Source organism: Salvelinus namaycush, chromosome 21, assembly GCF_016432855.1.
Source record: "Salvelinus namaycush isolate Seneca chromosome 21, SaNama_1.0, whole genome shotgun sequence".
Taxonomy (NCBI): Eukaryota; Metazoa; Chordata; class Actinopteri; order Salmoniformes; family Salmonidae; genus Salvelinus; species Salvelinus namaycush.
Genome location: NC_052327.1, coordinates 52383664 through 52398663, shown reverse-complemented (window position 1 = coordinate 52398663; position 15000 = coordinate 52383664). Strand labels below are relative to the sequence as shown.

At 40.7% G+C, this 15000-nt stretch overlaps 1 protein-coding gene across 1 annotated transcript in view; it reads right to left on the bottom strand.

Moving 5' to 3' along the window:
• The window catches only part of LOC120066785 (calcium/calmodulin-dependent protein kinase type 1D-like), a 55082-nt gene that overhangs the window by 23303 nt on the left and 16779 nt on the right, over nt 1-15000 (bottom strand). The window lies entirely within an intron of this gene.

Sequence of the window (15000 nt, the reverse complement as noted above, 5' to 3'; positions counted from 1 at the left end):
AATAGACTAACATCACAGTGTAAATATTTACTGTAGACTAGACTAACTTTACACTGTAAATATTTACTGTAGAATAGACTAACATTACACTGTACATATTTACTGTAGAACAGACTAACATTATACTGTGAATATTTACTGTAGAATAGACTAACATTACACTGTAAACATTTACTGTAGAATAGACTAACATTACACTGTAAACATTTACTGTAGAATAGACTAACCTACTGTGAATATTTACTGTAGAACAGACTAACATTATATTGTACATATTTACTGTAGAACAGACTAACATTATACTATACATATTTACTGTAGAACAAAGTAACATTATACTGTGAATATTTACAGTAGAATAGACTAACATTATTTTGTGAATACTTACTGTAGAATTGACTAACATTACACTATGAATATTTACTGTGGAACAGACTAACATTATACTGTACATATTTACTGTCGAATAGACTAACATTACACTGTAAATATTTACTGTAGAATAGACTAACATTATATTGTAAATACTTACTGAAGAAGAACAGACTAACATTATACTGTGAATAGACTAACATACTGTGAATATTTACTGTGGTACAGACTAACATTATACTGTAAATATTTACTGTAGAATAGACTAACATTATATTGTAAATACTTACTGAAGAAGAACATACCAACATTATACTGTGAATAGACTAACATACTGTGAATATTTACTGTGGTACAGACTAACATTATACTGTAAATATTTACTGTAGAATAGACTAACATTGTACTGTAAATATTTACTGTAGAACAGACTAACATTATACTGTGAATATTTACTGTAGAATAGACTAACATTACACTGTAAATATTTACTGTAGAATAGACTAACATTACACTGTAAACCTTTACTGTAGAATAGACTAACATTATATAGTGAATATTTACTGTAGAACAGACTAACATTATACTGTGAATATTTACTGTAGAGTAGACTAACATACTATGAATATTTACTGTAGAACAGACTAACATTACACTATGAATATTTACTGTAGAACAGACTAACATGATATTGTACATATTTACTGTAGAACAGACTAACATACTGTGCATATTTACTGTAGAACAGACTAACATACTGTGAATATTTACAGTAGAGTAGACTAACATACTGTGAATATTTACAGTAGAGTAGACTAGCATATTGTGAATATTTACAGTAGAGTAGACTAACATTATACTGTACATATTTACAGTAGAGTAGACTAACATACTGTGAATATTTACTGTAGAATATACTAACATACTGTGAATATTTACTGTAGAATAGACTAGCATACTGTGAATATTTACAGTAGAGTAGACTAACATTATACTGTACATATTTACAGTAGAGTAGACTAGCATACTGTGAATATTTACAGTAGAGTAGACTAATATTATACTGTACATATTTACAGTAGAGTAGACTAACATTATACTGTACATATTTACAGTAGAGTAGACTAATATTATACTGTACATATTTACAGTAGAGTAGACTAACATACTGTGAATATTTACAGTAGAGTACACTAACATTATACTGTACATATTTACAGTAGAGTAGACTAACATTATACTGTACATATTTACAGTAGAGTAGACTAATATTATACTGTACATATTTACAGTAGAGTAGACTAACATACTGTGAATATTTACAGTAGTGTACACTAACATTATACTGTACATATTTACAGTAGAGTAGACTAACATTATACTGTACATATTTACAGTAGAGTAGACTAATATTATACTGTACATATTTACAGTAGAGTAGACTAACATACTGTGAATATTTACAGTAGAGTACACTAACATTATACTGTACATATTTACAGTAGAGTAGACTAACATACTTTGAAACTGACTGTTAGAACTGTTAAGGCGCCATGGACAGATGAGGAATTGAAAAACTGTATGGTTGAAAGAGATGGGGCAAAAGGAGTGTCTAATAAGTCTGGCTGTACATCTGACTGGCTAACTTACTGCAAATTGAGAAATTATGTGACTAAACTCATCAGAACAATGAAGAAACTTAATTATGAAGCCAAGAGCAATGATATAAAGAATGATGGGAAAAAAACTTTGGAGTACTTTAAATGAAATTATGAGCAGAAAGACAAATTCAACTCCATCTTTCATCGAATCAGATGGCTTATTCATCACAAAACCATTTGATGTTGCCAATTATTTTAATGATTATTTCATTGGCAAAGTGGACAAACGTAGGCAGGAAACACCCACGACAATCAGTGAGCAATTATATTTATGTATAAAAAAAACAAATAACTGACTCTATAGCCACTCCAATCTGTCATATTTTAATCTGAGCCTGGAGGGAAGCCAAAGTAATTCTGCTACCAAAGAGTGGTAAAGCAGGCTTTACTGGTTCTAACAGCAGACCTATAAGCTTGCTGCCAGCCCTTAGCAAACTGTTGCAAAAAAATGTGTTTGATCAAATACAATGTTATTTCTCTGTAAACAAATTAACAACAGACTTTCAGCATGCTTATAGAGAAGGGCACTCAACATGTACTGTACTGACAAAAATGAATGATGATTGGTTGAAAGAAATTGATAATAAGAAGATTGTGGGAGCTGTACTGTTAGATTTCAGCCATTGATATTATTGACCATAACCTGTTGTTGAGAAAACTTAAGTGCTATGGCTTTTCAACCTCTGCCATATTGTGGATTCAGAGCTATCTATCTAATAGAACTCAAAATATTTTATTTAACGGAAGCTCCTCTAATGTCAAACATGTAAAGTGTGGCGTACCGCAGGGCAGCTCTCTAGGCACTCTACTCTTTTCTATTTTTACCAATGACCTGCCACTGGCATTAAACAAAGCATGTGTGTCCATGTATGCTTATGATTCAACCATATACGCATCAGCAACCACAGCTAATGAAGTCACTAAAACCCTTAGCAAAGAGTTGCAGTCTGTTTTGGAATGGGTGGCCAGTAATAAACAGGTCCTGAACATCTCTAAAACTAAGAGCATTGTATTTGATACAAATCATTCCTTAAGTGCTAGACCTCAGCTGAATCTGGTAATGAATGGTGTGGCTGTTGAGCAAGTTGAGGGGACTAAATTACTTGGCGTTACCTTAGATATTATACTGTCATGGTCAAAACATATTGATTCAATGGTTGCAAAGATGGGGAGAGGTCTAGCAGTTATAAAGAGATGCTCTGCTTTTTTGACATAACACTCCAAAAAGCAAGTTCTGCAGGCTCTAGTTTTGTCTAATATTGATTATTGTCGAGGCGTGTGGTCCAGTGCTGCAAAGAAAGACCTAGTTAAGCTGCAGCTGGCCCAGAACAGAGCGGCACGTTTTGCTCTTAATTGTAATCAGAGGGCTAATATTAAGACTATGCATGCCAGTCTCTCTTGGCTGAGAGCTGAGGAAAGACTGACTGCATTCCTTCTTCTTTTTATTAGAACTGCATCACTTCTTCTTTTTATAAGAAACAATGTGTTGAAAATCCCAAATAGTCAACTTCCACACAGCTCTGACACACACATACACTTATCCCACCAGACATGCCACCAGGGGTCTTGTCACAGTCCCCAACCCCAGCACAAATTCCAGAAAACGTACAGTATTATATAGAGCCCTTATTGCATGGAACTTCCTTCCATCTCATATTGCTCAAATAAACAACAAACCTGGTTTAAAAAAACAGATAACAGCAACACCTAGCGGCACAACGCCTCTCCTTATCTGACCTAGATAGTTTGTGTGTTTGCATTGATATGTAGACTACGTGTGCCTTTTAAAAAATGTATGTAGCTCTGTACTGGAGCTGTTCTTGTCTAATGACCTTCTTCCGGCTAAAATGGCACCGGAAGAAATGGCAGCAGTTGTACGGGAGCGCAACTAATTGTGTTATTATGTGTTTTTCCCCCGCGTTATCTGTAACTTATTTTGTACATAATGTTTGTGCCACCATATCTTACAGCAAAAAATTGCTTCTGGATATCAGACAGTGATCACTCACCACGGATTAGACAATGATTTTTTTCAAAAAGCAGGACACACAGGACATACTCCAAACACCCGACAAGGCCAACATCCCAGTTATTGGCAAGAGCAAGAGACACAGGTACAGAGCGGGGTGCCTCGTAAGGATCCGCAGAAGGTGAGTGGGAAAGCTGCCGTTACAGTCAATATTACTCGCCAACGTGCAACCATTGGACAATAAATTAGATGAGGTACGATCAAGAAAATCATACCAACGGGACATCAAAAACTGTGACATCTTATGTTTCACGGAATCGTGGCTGAATGATGACATGGATATTCAGCTAGCAGGATATAAGCTGCACCGGCTAGATAGAATGAATGTGAAATGTCAGAATAATAGTAGAGAGAATGATTTATTTCAGCTTTTATTTCTTTCATCACATTCCCTGTGGGTCAGAAGTTTACATACACTCAATCAATATTTGGTAGCATTGGCTTTAAATGTTTAACGGGTCACATGTTTCAGGTAGCCTTCCACAAGCATCCCACAATAAGTTGGGTGAATTTTGGCCCATTTCTTCTGACAGAGCTGGTGTAACTGAGTCAGGTTTCTAGGCCTCCTTGCTCGCACATGCTTTTTCAGTTCTGCCCACAAATTTTCTATAGGATTGAGGTCAGGACTTTGTGATGGCCGCTCCAATACCTTGACTTTGTTGTCCTTAAGCCATTTTGCCACAACTATAGAAGTATGCTTGGGGTCATTGTCCATTTGGAAGACCCATTTGCGACCAAGCTTTAACTTCCTGACTGATGTCTTGAGATGTTGCTTCAATATATCCACATAATTGTTCTTCCTCATGATGCCATCTATTTTGTGAAGTGCACCAATACCTCCTGCAGCAAAGCACCCCCACAACATGATGCTGCCACCCCCATGCTTCACGGTTGGGATGGTATTCTTCGGCTTGCAAGCATCTCCCTTTTTCCTCCAAACATAACGATGGTCATTATGGCCGAACAGTTCTATTTTTGTTTCATCAGACCAGGGGACATTTCTACAAAAAGTACAATCTTTGTCCCCATGTGCAGTTGCAAACCGTAGTCTGGCTTTTTTATGGTGGTTTTGGAGCAGTGGATTCTTCCTTGCTGAGCGGCCTTTCAGGTTATGTTGATATAGCATTTAGCATGGCATTTGATGTCAAATCAGTTTACTGTTCCGGATACCGCGTTATCAAAGCACAACCAACCAACGACTGGTACTGTAACTATTTACCTAACAAGCTCTGGGGACAAAGGTGAAGAAAGTTAGAACCGAACGACGTCCCCCTGTCCCCCTTGCTGTCCGGTCGCATTCCGCTTCGCTCCACAGGTAGTATCACATTTCATTTCATTTCATTACAGTACAACGGTTTGATTTGCTTGATCTTAGCTAGCTACATAGCCGTCTTTGTATCAAAGATAATTGTGTAGTTTAGACTAATTTCGGTTAGCTAGCCAGCTATTTTCGTTCTTTTAACGTAACATAACGTAGTCAACACTGCTAGCTAGCTAGCCAGCTAGCCACCGAATAGCAGCACTGTAGAAACTATTACATTCAACGGAACAACGGAACGACTTGATTAGTGTAGTGTTAGCTAGCTACATAGTTGTCTTTGCTGTCTTTGTATCTAAGATAATTGGGTAGTTTAGACTATCGGTTAGCTAGCCAGCTATTTTCGTCCTTTTAACGTAACGTAACGTAACGTAGTCAACACTGCTAGCTAGCCAGCTAGCCACCGAATAGCAGCACTGTAGAAACTATTACATTCAACGGAACAACGGAACGACTTGATTAGTGTAGTGTTAGCTAGCTACATAGTTGTCTTTGCTGTCTTTGTATCTAAGATAGTTGCGTTAGCTAGCCAGTTTCGGTTAGCTAGCCAGCTATTTTCGTTCTTTTAACGTAACGTAACGTAGTCAACACTGCTAGCTAGCTAGCCAGCTAGCCACCGAATAGCAGCACTGTAGAAACTATTACATTCAACGGAACAACGGAACGACTTGATTAGTGTAGTGTTAGCAGCACTGTAGAAACTATTACATTCGTAGTCTAGAGTAATTATCGGTTAGCTAGCCAGCTATTTTCGTCCGCCGCGCTGCCGTTCTCCTACCTAGTCACACTGCTAGCTAGCCAACTTCTACCGAATAGCAGCACTGTAGAAACTATTACATTACAACGGAACGATTTGATTAGTGTAGTGTTAGCTAGCTACATAGTTGTCTTTGCTGTCCTTGTATCTAAGACAATTGTGTAGTTTAGACTAATTATCTAGCCAGTTACCGAGGTTACCTAGCTAGCTATCGAGGTTACCTAGCCAGCTACACTTTCTAACAAAGTCAACAACGCAGCCACTGCTAGCTAGCCTACTTCAGCAGTACTGTATCATTTTAATCACTTTAGTCAATAAGATTTTTGCAACGTAAGCTTAACTTTCTGAACATTCGAGACGTGTAGTCCACTTGTCATTCCAATCTCCTTTGCATTAGCGTAGCCTCTTCTGTAGCCTGTCAACTATGTGTCTGTCTATCCCTGTTCTCTCCTCTCTGCACAGACCATACAAACGCTTCACACCGCGTGGCCGCGGCCACCCTAACCTGGTGGTCCCAGCGCGCACGACCCACGTGGAGTTCCAGGTCTCCGGCAGCCTCTGGAACTGCCGATCTGCGGCCAACAAGGCAGAGTTCATCTCAGCCTATGCTTCCCTCCAGTCCCTCGACTTCTTGGCACTGACGGAAACATGGATCACCACAGATAACACTGCCACTCCTACTGCTCTCTCCTCGTCTGCCCACGTGTTCTCGCACACCCCGAGAGCTTCTGGTCAGCGGGGTGGTGGCACCGGGATCCTCATCTCTCCCAAGTGGTCATTCTCTCTTTCTCCCCTTACCCATCTGTCTATCGCCTCCTTTGAATTCCATGCTGTCACAGTTACCAGCCCTTTCAAGCTTAACATCCTTATCATTTATCGCCCTCCAGGTTCCCTCGGAGAGTTCATCAATGAGCTTGATGCCTTGATAAGCTCCTTTCCTGAGGACGGCTCACCTCTCACAGTTCTGGGTGACTTTAACCTCCCCACGTCTACCTTTGACTCATTCCTTTCTGCCTCCTTCTTTCCACTCCTCTCCTCTTTTGACCTCACCCTCTCACCTTCCCCCCCTACTCACAAGGCAGGCAATACGCTTGACCTCATCTTTACTAGATGCTGTTCTTCCACTAACCTCATCGCAACTCCCCTCCAAGTCTCCGACCACTACCTTGTATCCTTTTCCCTCTCGCTCTCATCCAACACTTCCCACACTGCCCCTACTCGGATGGTATCGCGCCGTCCCAACCTTCGCTCTCTCTCCCCCGCTACTCTCTCCTCTTCCATCCTATCATCTCTTCCCTCTGCTCAAACCTTCTCTAACCTATCTCCTGACTCTGCCTCCTCAACCCTCCTCTCCTCCCTTTCTGCATCCTTTGACTCTCTATGTCCCCTATCCTCCAGGCCGGCTCGGTCCTCCCCTCCTGCTCCGTGGCTCGACGACTCATTGCGAGTTCACAGAACAGGGCTCCGGGCAGCCGAGCGGAAATGGAGGAAAACTCGCCTCCCTGCGGACCTGGCATCCTTTCACTCCCTCCTCTCTACATTTTCCTCTTCTGTCTCTGCTGCTAAAGCCACTTTCTACCACTCTAAATTCCAAGCATCTGCCTCTAACCCTAGGAAGCTCTTTGCCACCTTCTCCTCCCTCCTGAATCCTCCCCCCCCCCCCCCCCTCCTCCCTCTCTGCAGATGACTTCGTCAACCATTTTGAAAAGAAGGTCGACGACATCCGATCCTCGTTTGCTAAGTCAAACGACACCGCTGGTTCTGCTCACACTGCCCTACCCTGTGCTCTGACCTCTTTCTCCCCTCTCTCTCCAGATGAAATCTCGCGTCTTGTGACGGCCGGCCGCCCAACAACCTGCCCGCTTGACCCTATCCCCTCCTCTCTTCTCCAGACCATTTCCGGAGACCTTCTCCCTTACCTCACCTCGCTCATCAACTCATCCCTGACCGCTGGCTACGTCCCTTCCGTCTTCAAGAGAGCGAGAGTTGCACCCCTTCTGAAAAAACCTACACTCGATCCCTCCGATGTCAACAACTACAGACCAGTATCCCTTCTTTCTTTTCTCTCCAAAACTCTTGAACGTGCCGTCCTTGGCCAGCTCTCCTGCTATCTCTCTCAGAATGACCTTCTTGATCCAAATCAGTCAGGTTTCAAGACTAGTCATTCAACTGAGACTGCTCTTCTCTGTATCACGGAGGCGCTCCGCACTGCTAAAGCTAACTCTCTCTCCTCTGCTCTCATCCTTCTAGACCTATCGGCTGCCTTCGATACTGTGAACCATCAGATCCTCCTCTCCACCCTCTCCGAGTTGGGCATCTCCGGCGCGGCCCACGCCTGGATTGCGTCCTACCTGACAGGTCGCTCCTACCAGGTGGCGTGGCGAGAATCTGTCTCCTCACCACGTGCTCTCACCACTGGTGTCCCCCAGGGCTCTGTTCTAGGCCCTCTCCTATTCTCGCTATACACCAAGTCACTTGGCTCTGTCATAACCTCACATGGTCTCTCCTATCATTGCTATGCAGACGACACACAATTAATCTTCTCCTTTCCCCCTTCTGATGACCAGGTGGCGAATCGCATCTCTGCATGTCTGGCAGACATATCAGTGTGGATGACGGATCACCACCTCAAGCTGAACCTCGGCAAGACGGAGCTGCTCTTCCTCCCGGGGAAGGACTGCCCGTTCCATGATCTCGCCATCACGGTTGACAACTCCATTGTGTCCTCCTCCCAGAGCGCTAAGAACCTTGGCGTGATCCTGGACAACACCCTGTCGTTCTCAAATAACATCAAGGCGGTGGCCCGTTCCTGTAGGTTCATGCTCTACAACATCCGCAGAGTACGACCCTGCCTCACACAGGAAGCGGCGCAGGTCCTAATCCAGGCACTTGTCATCTCCCGTCTGGATTACTGCAACTCGCTGTTGGCTGGGCTCCCTGCCTGTGCCATTAAACCACTACAACTCATCCAGAACGCCGCAGCCCGTCTGGTGTTCAACCTTCCCAAGTTCTCTCACGTCACCCCGCTCCTCCGCTCTCTCCACTGGCTTCCAATTGAAGCTCGCATCCGCTACAAGACCATGGTGCTTGCCTACGGAGCTGTGAGGGGAACGGCACCTCAGTACCTTCAGGCTCTGATCAGGCCCTACACCCAAACAAGGGCACTGCGTTCATCCACCTCTGGCCTGCTCGCCTCCCTACCACTGAGGAAGTACAGTTCCCGCTCAGCCCAGTCAAAACTGTTCGCCGCTCTGGCACCCCAATGGTGGAACAAACTCCCTCACGACGCCAGGACAGCGGAGTCAATCACCACCTTCCGGAGACACCTGAAACCCCACCTCTTTAAGGAATACCTAGGATAGGATAAAGTAATCCTTCTGACCCCCCCCCCCCCCCCCCCCCTTAAAAGATTTAGATGCACTATTGTAAAGTGGCTGTTCCACTGGATGTCATAAGGTGAATGCACCAATTTGTAAGTCGCTGGATAAGAGCGTCTGCTAAATGACTTAAATGTTAAATGTTAAATATAGGACTCGTTTTACTGTGGATATAGATCATTTTGTACCTGTTTCCTCCAGCATCTTCACAAGCTCCTTTGCTGTTGTTCTGGGATTGATTTGCACTTTTCGCACCAAAGTACGTTCATCTCTAGGAGACAGAATGTGTCTCCTTCCTGAGCGGTATGACGGCTGCGTGGTCCCATGGTCTTTATACTTGCGTACTATTGTTTGTACAGATGAACGTGGTACCTTCAGGCGTTTGGAAATTGCTCCCAAGGATGAACCAGAGTTGTGGAGATCTACAATTTTTTTCTGAGGTCTTGGCTGATTTCTTTTGATTTTCCCATGATGTCATGCAAAGAGGCACTGAGTTTGAAGGTAGGCCATGAAATACATCCACAGGTACACCTCCAATTGACTCAAATGATGTCAATTAGCCTATCAGAAGCTTCTAAAGCCATGACATAATTTTCTGGAATTTTCCAAGCTGTTTAAAGGCACAGTCAAATTAGTGTATGTAAACTTCTGACCCACTGGAATTGTGATACAGTGAATTATAAGTGAAATAATCTGTCTGTAAACAATTGTTGGAAAAATTACTTGTGTCATGCACAAAGTAGATGTCATAACCGACTTGCCAAAACTATAGTTTGTTAACAAGAAATTTATGGAGTGGTTGAAAAAATAGTTATAATGACTCCAACCTGTGTATGAAAACTTCCGACTTCAACTGTATATGCTTAGTCACTGTAACCATACCTACATGTACAGTTGAAGTCGGAAGTTTACAAGTTGACTGTGCCTTTAAACAGCTTGGAAAATTCCAGAAAATGATGTCATGGCTTTAGAAGCTTCTGATAGATAATAGAGCCTGTTGACTGAGACTGTTTCCGTCTGACTGATTCAACACACGGATCTGTGTAAACCAACACGATGTTGCCTTATTCACAATATAATGTTAGTCTGTTCTACAGTAAATATTCACAGTATGTAGTCGTATTTGGTATTTTATTAGGATCCCCATTAGCTGTTGCAAAAGCAGCAGCTACTCTTCCTGGGGTCCACACAAAACATGAAACATACAGAATTACATAATGTCCAGTCAAATCAAAGGGTATTTGTCAGGTGCGCCGAATACAACAGGTGTAGTAGACCTTACAGTGAAAAGCCGAATACAACAGGTGTAGTAGACCTTACAGTGAAAAGCTTACTTAAGCTAATCAGGTGAATGTAATTAACTAGAAAGTCTGGGCACCATGAAAGAATGTTTATAGAGCTGTTATCTTCCGAATAAACTCTTAAAGACCTGGTAATCTTTTACATCAATAGCAGTCAATATTTAATCGTCACCTTGTTTAGTCTCATCTGAAAGTTGTAAATTCTTGGTTATCTTCACGAACCCTGGCTAACAAGTTGAATCAGCAATACAAAATTTGGTTTAATTATTTATTTACTAAATACCTAAATAATCACACAGAATTACATATACACAGAATGTATCATACATTGATTACAAATTATGTCATAAAGGAAAACGTCCCTAGCGGACGGAACAGATATGACAGCTAGTTACACAAAGAAAGGGGGTGGTGTTTTGAATGGAAGAGCGGGAAGACTGAGGAACAAAGGGAGAATCTATGTCTCTATCGGGCCGTAGGCAGCTATGCTATTGTAAATACAGTATCTTATGCATTCTAAATTACCGCCCATTTGAAAAGGAAAATGCAATAAATATTTACTCTGAGCTACGCTTCGATCGGTTGGTCGTAAATGGGAGGTCGGGTTGTCCTTTGAAGAATGTCTGATGGTAGAATGGATACTTGGTAGTACCGTCGTCTTGTGGTAGAACAGATTTCTGTCCGTCCTCTCCTAGCCCACGTCTACAGTTGCTACGCTAACGCGACGGCTAGGAGGTATCACTTCTTTAGTGAATAAGAGTTCAAAGTTCATACCAAGTGTCCATGCTATATGCTCATGCTATATTCTGGCTGGTATAGTCGAAATTCATCCTTCCGGCGTGTTGGTCGTCACCTTCACATTGAAATTCGATGCTAATTTCGTTAGGTTCTCTAAGGTTGACAAACCGTTCTCTCATTAAGAAGCTAAATTACATTTCATCTTTTCACTAATAGTTTCATATTTAAACATTTAAATTGCACAACAATTCCATGTGAATCTGATAACTAGAATGCGTAGATTTTCCAGGATACAGTTTATGTCGTCCTATCATCAGTAATCATGTCTCAGACGCCAACTGAACTGACATCATATTCATTAAGTCCCAACGCATATTTTAAACTGGTTGGATTACCGAAATATGGTTCCGTTTCCCATCTTTTGATGTCACCAGACTCTCTCTCAATGTTAACAAAGGGATTTTCAATAGTCACATCGGTAGAGTAGAGAGAGGAAAAGGGGGAAAGGTATTTATGGGGTTCATAAACCTCCCCCCTCAGGCCAACGTCATGACAATACTGTAATATACCCTGGAGCTGATTGCATCCACCATATACCGTAAAAACTAATTTTTGCTGTGTGGTGAAGGAGAACATAATGACATAACATTAACGAGAGGATAGAAAAGAAGGGTAGCGTATAGGAGGGAGAAAGAGCAAGGGATAGACAGAGTGGGAAGGAGAGGAAAGATAATGAGGGATAAAAATTGTGATGTAGCCCTCTCCAACATTCATTAAGGTGGACTGAGCATGTACATGGTAGCATAGCAACAGCTACAGACTTTTGGGGCAAATATTCCTGTAATTCCACATTTGCTTTTGTTAAGTTTTAATAAATGGAGCCAGTTGCCTGAAGAGGTTTAAAGACAATGCTATTTTAAAAGACAATGCTATTTAAAGACAAATACCAAATACTAATTGAGTGTATGTTAACCTCTGACCCACTAGGAATGTGATGAAAGAAATGAAAGCTGGAATAAATCTTTCTCTCAACTATTATTCTGACATTTCACATTCTTAAAATAAAGTGGTGATCCTAACTGACCTAAAACAGGGAATTATTACTAGGATTAAATGTCAGGAATTGTGAAAAACTGAGTTTAAATGTATTTGGCTAAGGTGTATGTAATCTTCCGACTTCAACTACCTCAATCAGCCCGACTAACCAGTGCCTGTATATAGCCTCGCTACTGTTATAGCCTCGCTACTGTATATACCCTCGCTACTGTTATTTTTGTCTTTTTTACTTTTTGTCTTTTTTGTCTTTTTTGTCTTTTTTACTGATGTTTTTATTTCTTTACTCATCTATTGTTCACCTAATAGCTTTTTTAAAACTTAAATATTGCACTGTTGGTTAGAGCCTTTAATCAGGTAATATGAATTACAGAGAAATTATTTTATAGAATAGCATGTTATACAGTATTTATCACTTAGTCCGCTATCACTTAGTCCGACATAGCCAAAGACACGACAGTATGTAATCAGCTCCATGGTCTATTACAGTATATAAATCAGCTCCATGGTCTATTACAGTATGTAATCAGCTCCATGTTCTATTACAGTATGTAATCAGCTCCATAGTCTATTACAGTATATAGTGTATGTAATCAGCTCCATGGTCTATTACAGTATGTAATCAGCTCCATGGTCTATTACAGTATGTAACCAGCTCCATGTTCTATTACAGTATGTATTCAGCTCCATGGTCTACTACAGTATGTAACCAGCTCCATGATCTATTACAGTATATATTCAGCTCCATGGACAATTTCAGTATGTAGTATAAGTAATCAGCTCCATTGTCTATTACAGTATGTAACCAGCTCCATGGTCTATTACAGTATGTAATCAGCTCCATGGTCTATCACAGTATGTAATCAGCTCCTTGGTCTATTACAGTATGTAATGAGCTCCATTGTATATTACAGTATGTAATAATCTCCATTGTCTATTACAGTATGTAATCAGCTCCATGGTCTATTACAGTATGTATTCAGCTCCATGGTTTATCACAGTATGTAATCAGCTCCATTGTCAATTACTGTATGTAATCAGCTCCATGGTCTATTACAGTTTGTAATCAGCTCCATGGTCTATTACAGTATGTAATCAGCTCCATGGTCTATTACAGTATGAAATCAGCTACATTGTCTATTACAGTATGTAATCTGCTCCATGTATATTACAGTATGTAATCAGCTCCATTGACTATTACAGTATGTAACCAGCTCCATGGTCTATTACAGTATGTAATCAGCTCCATGGTCTATTACAGTATGTAATCAGCTCCATTGTCTATTACAGTATGTAATAATCTCCAGGGTCAATTACACTATGAAACCAAGTCCATTGTCTATTACAGTATGTAATCAGCTCCACTGTATATTACAGTATGTAACCAGCTCCATGGTCTATTACAGTATGTAATCAGCTCCATGGTCTATCACAGTATGTAATCAGCTCCATGGTCTATTACAGTATGTAATGAGCTCCATTGTATATTACAGTATGTAATAATCTCCATTGTCTATTACAGTATGTAATCAGCTCCATGGTCTATTACAGTATGTATTCAGCTCCATGGTTTATCACAGTATGTAATCAGCTCCATTGTCAATTACTGTATGTAATCAGCTCCATGGTCTATTACAGTTTGTAATCAGCTCCATGGTCTATTACAGTATGTAATCAGCTCCATGGTCTATTACAGTATGAAATCAGCTACATTGTCTATTACAGTATGTAATCTGCTCCATGTATATTACAGTATGTAATCAGCTCCATTGACTATTACAGTATGTAACCAGCTCCATGGTCTATTACAGTATGTAATCAGCTCCATTGTCTATTACAGTATGTAATAATCTCCAGGGTCAATTACACTATGAAACCAAGTCCATTGTCTATTACAGTATGTAATCAGCTCCACTGTATATTACAGTATGTAACCAGCTCCATGATCTATTACAGTATATATTCAGCTCCATGGACAATTTCAGTATGTAGTATAAGTAATCAGCTCCATTGTCTATTACAGTATGTAATCAGCTCCATGGTCTATTACAGTATGTAATCAGCTCCATGGTCTATTACAGTATGTAATCAGCTCCATGGTCTATTACAGTATGTAATCAGCTCCATTGTCTATTACAGTATGTAATCAGCTCCATGTTCTATTACAGTATGTAATCAGCTCCATGGTCTATTACAGTATGTAATCAGCTCCATGTTCTATTACAGTATGTAATCAGCTCCATGTTCTATTACAGTATATAGTGTATGTAATCAGCTCCATTGTCTATTACAGTATGTAATCAGCTTCATGGTCTATTACAGTATGTAATCAGCTCCATGGTCTATTACAGTATGTAATCAGCTCCATGGTCTATTACAGTATGTAATCAGCTC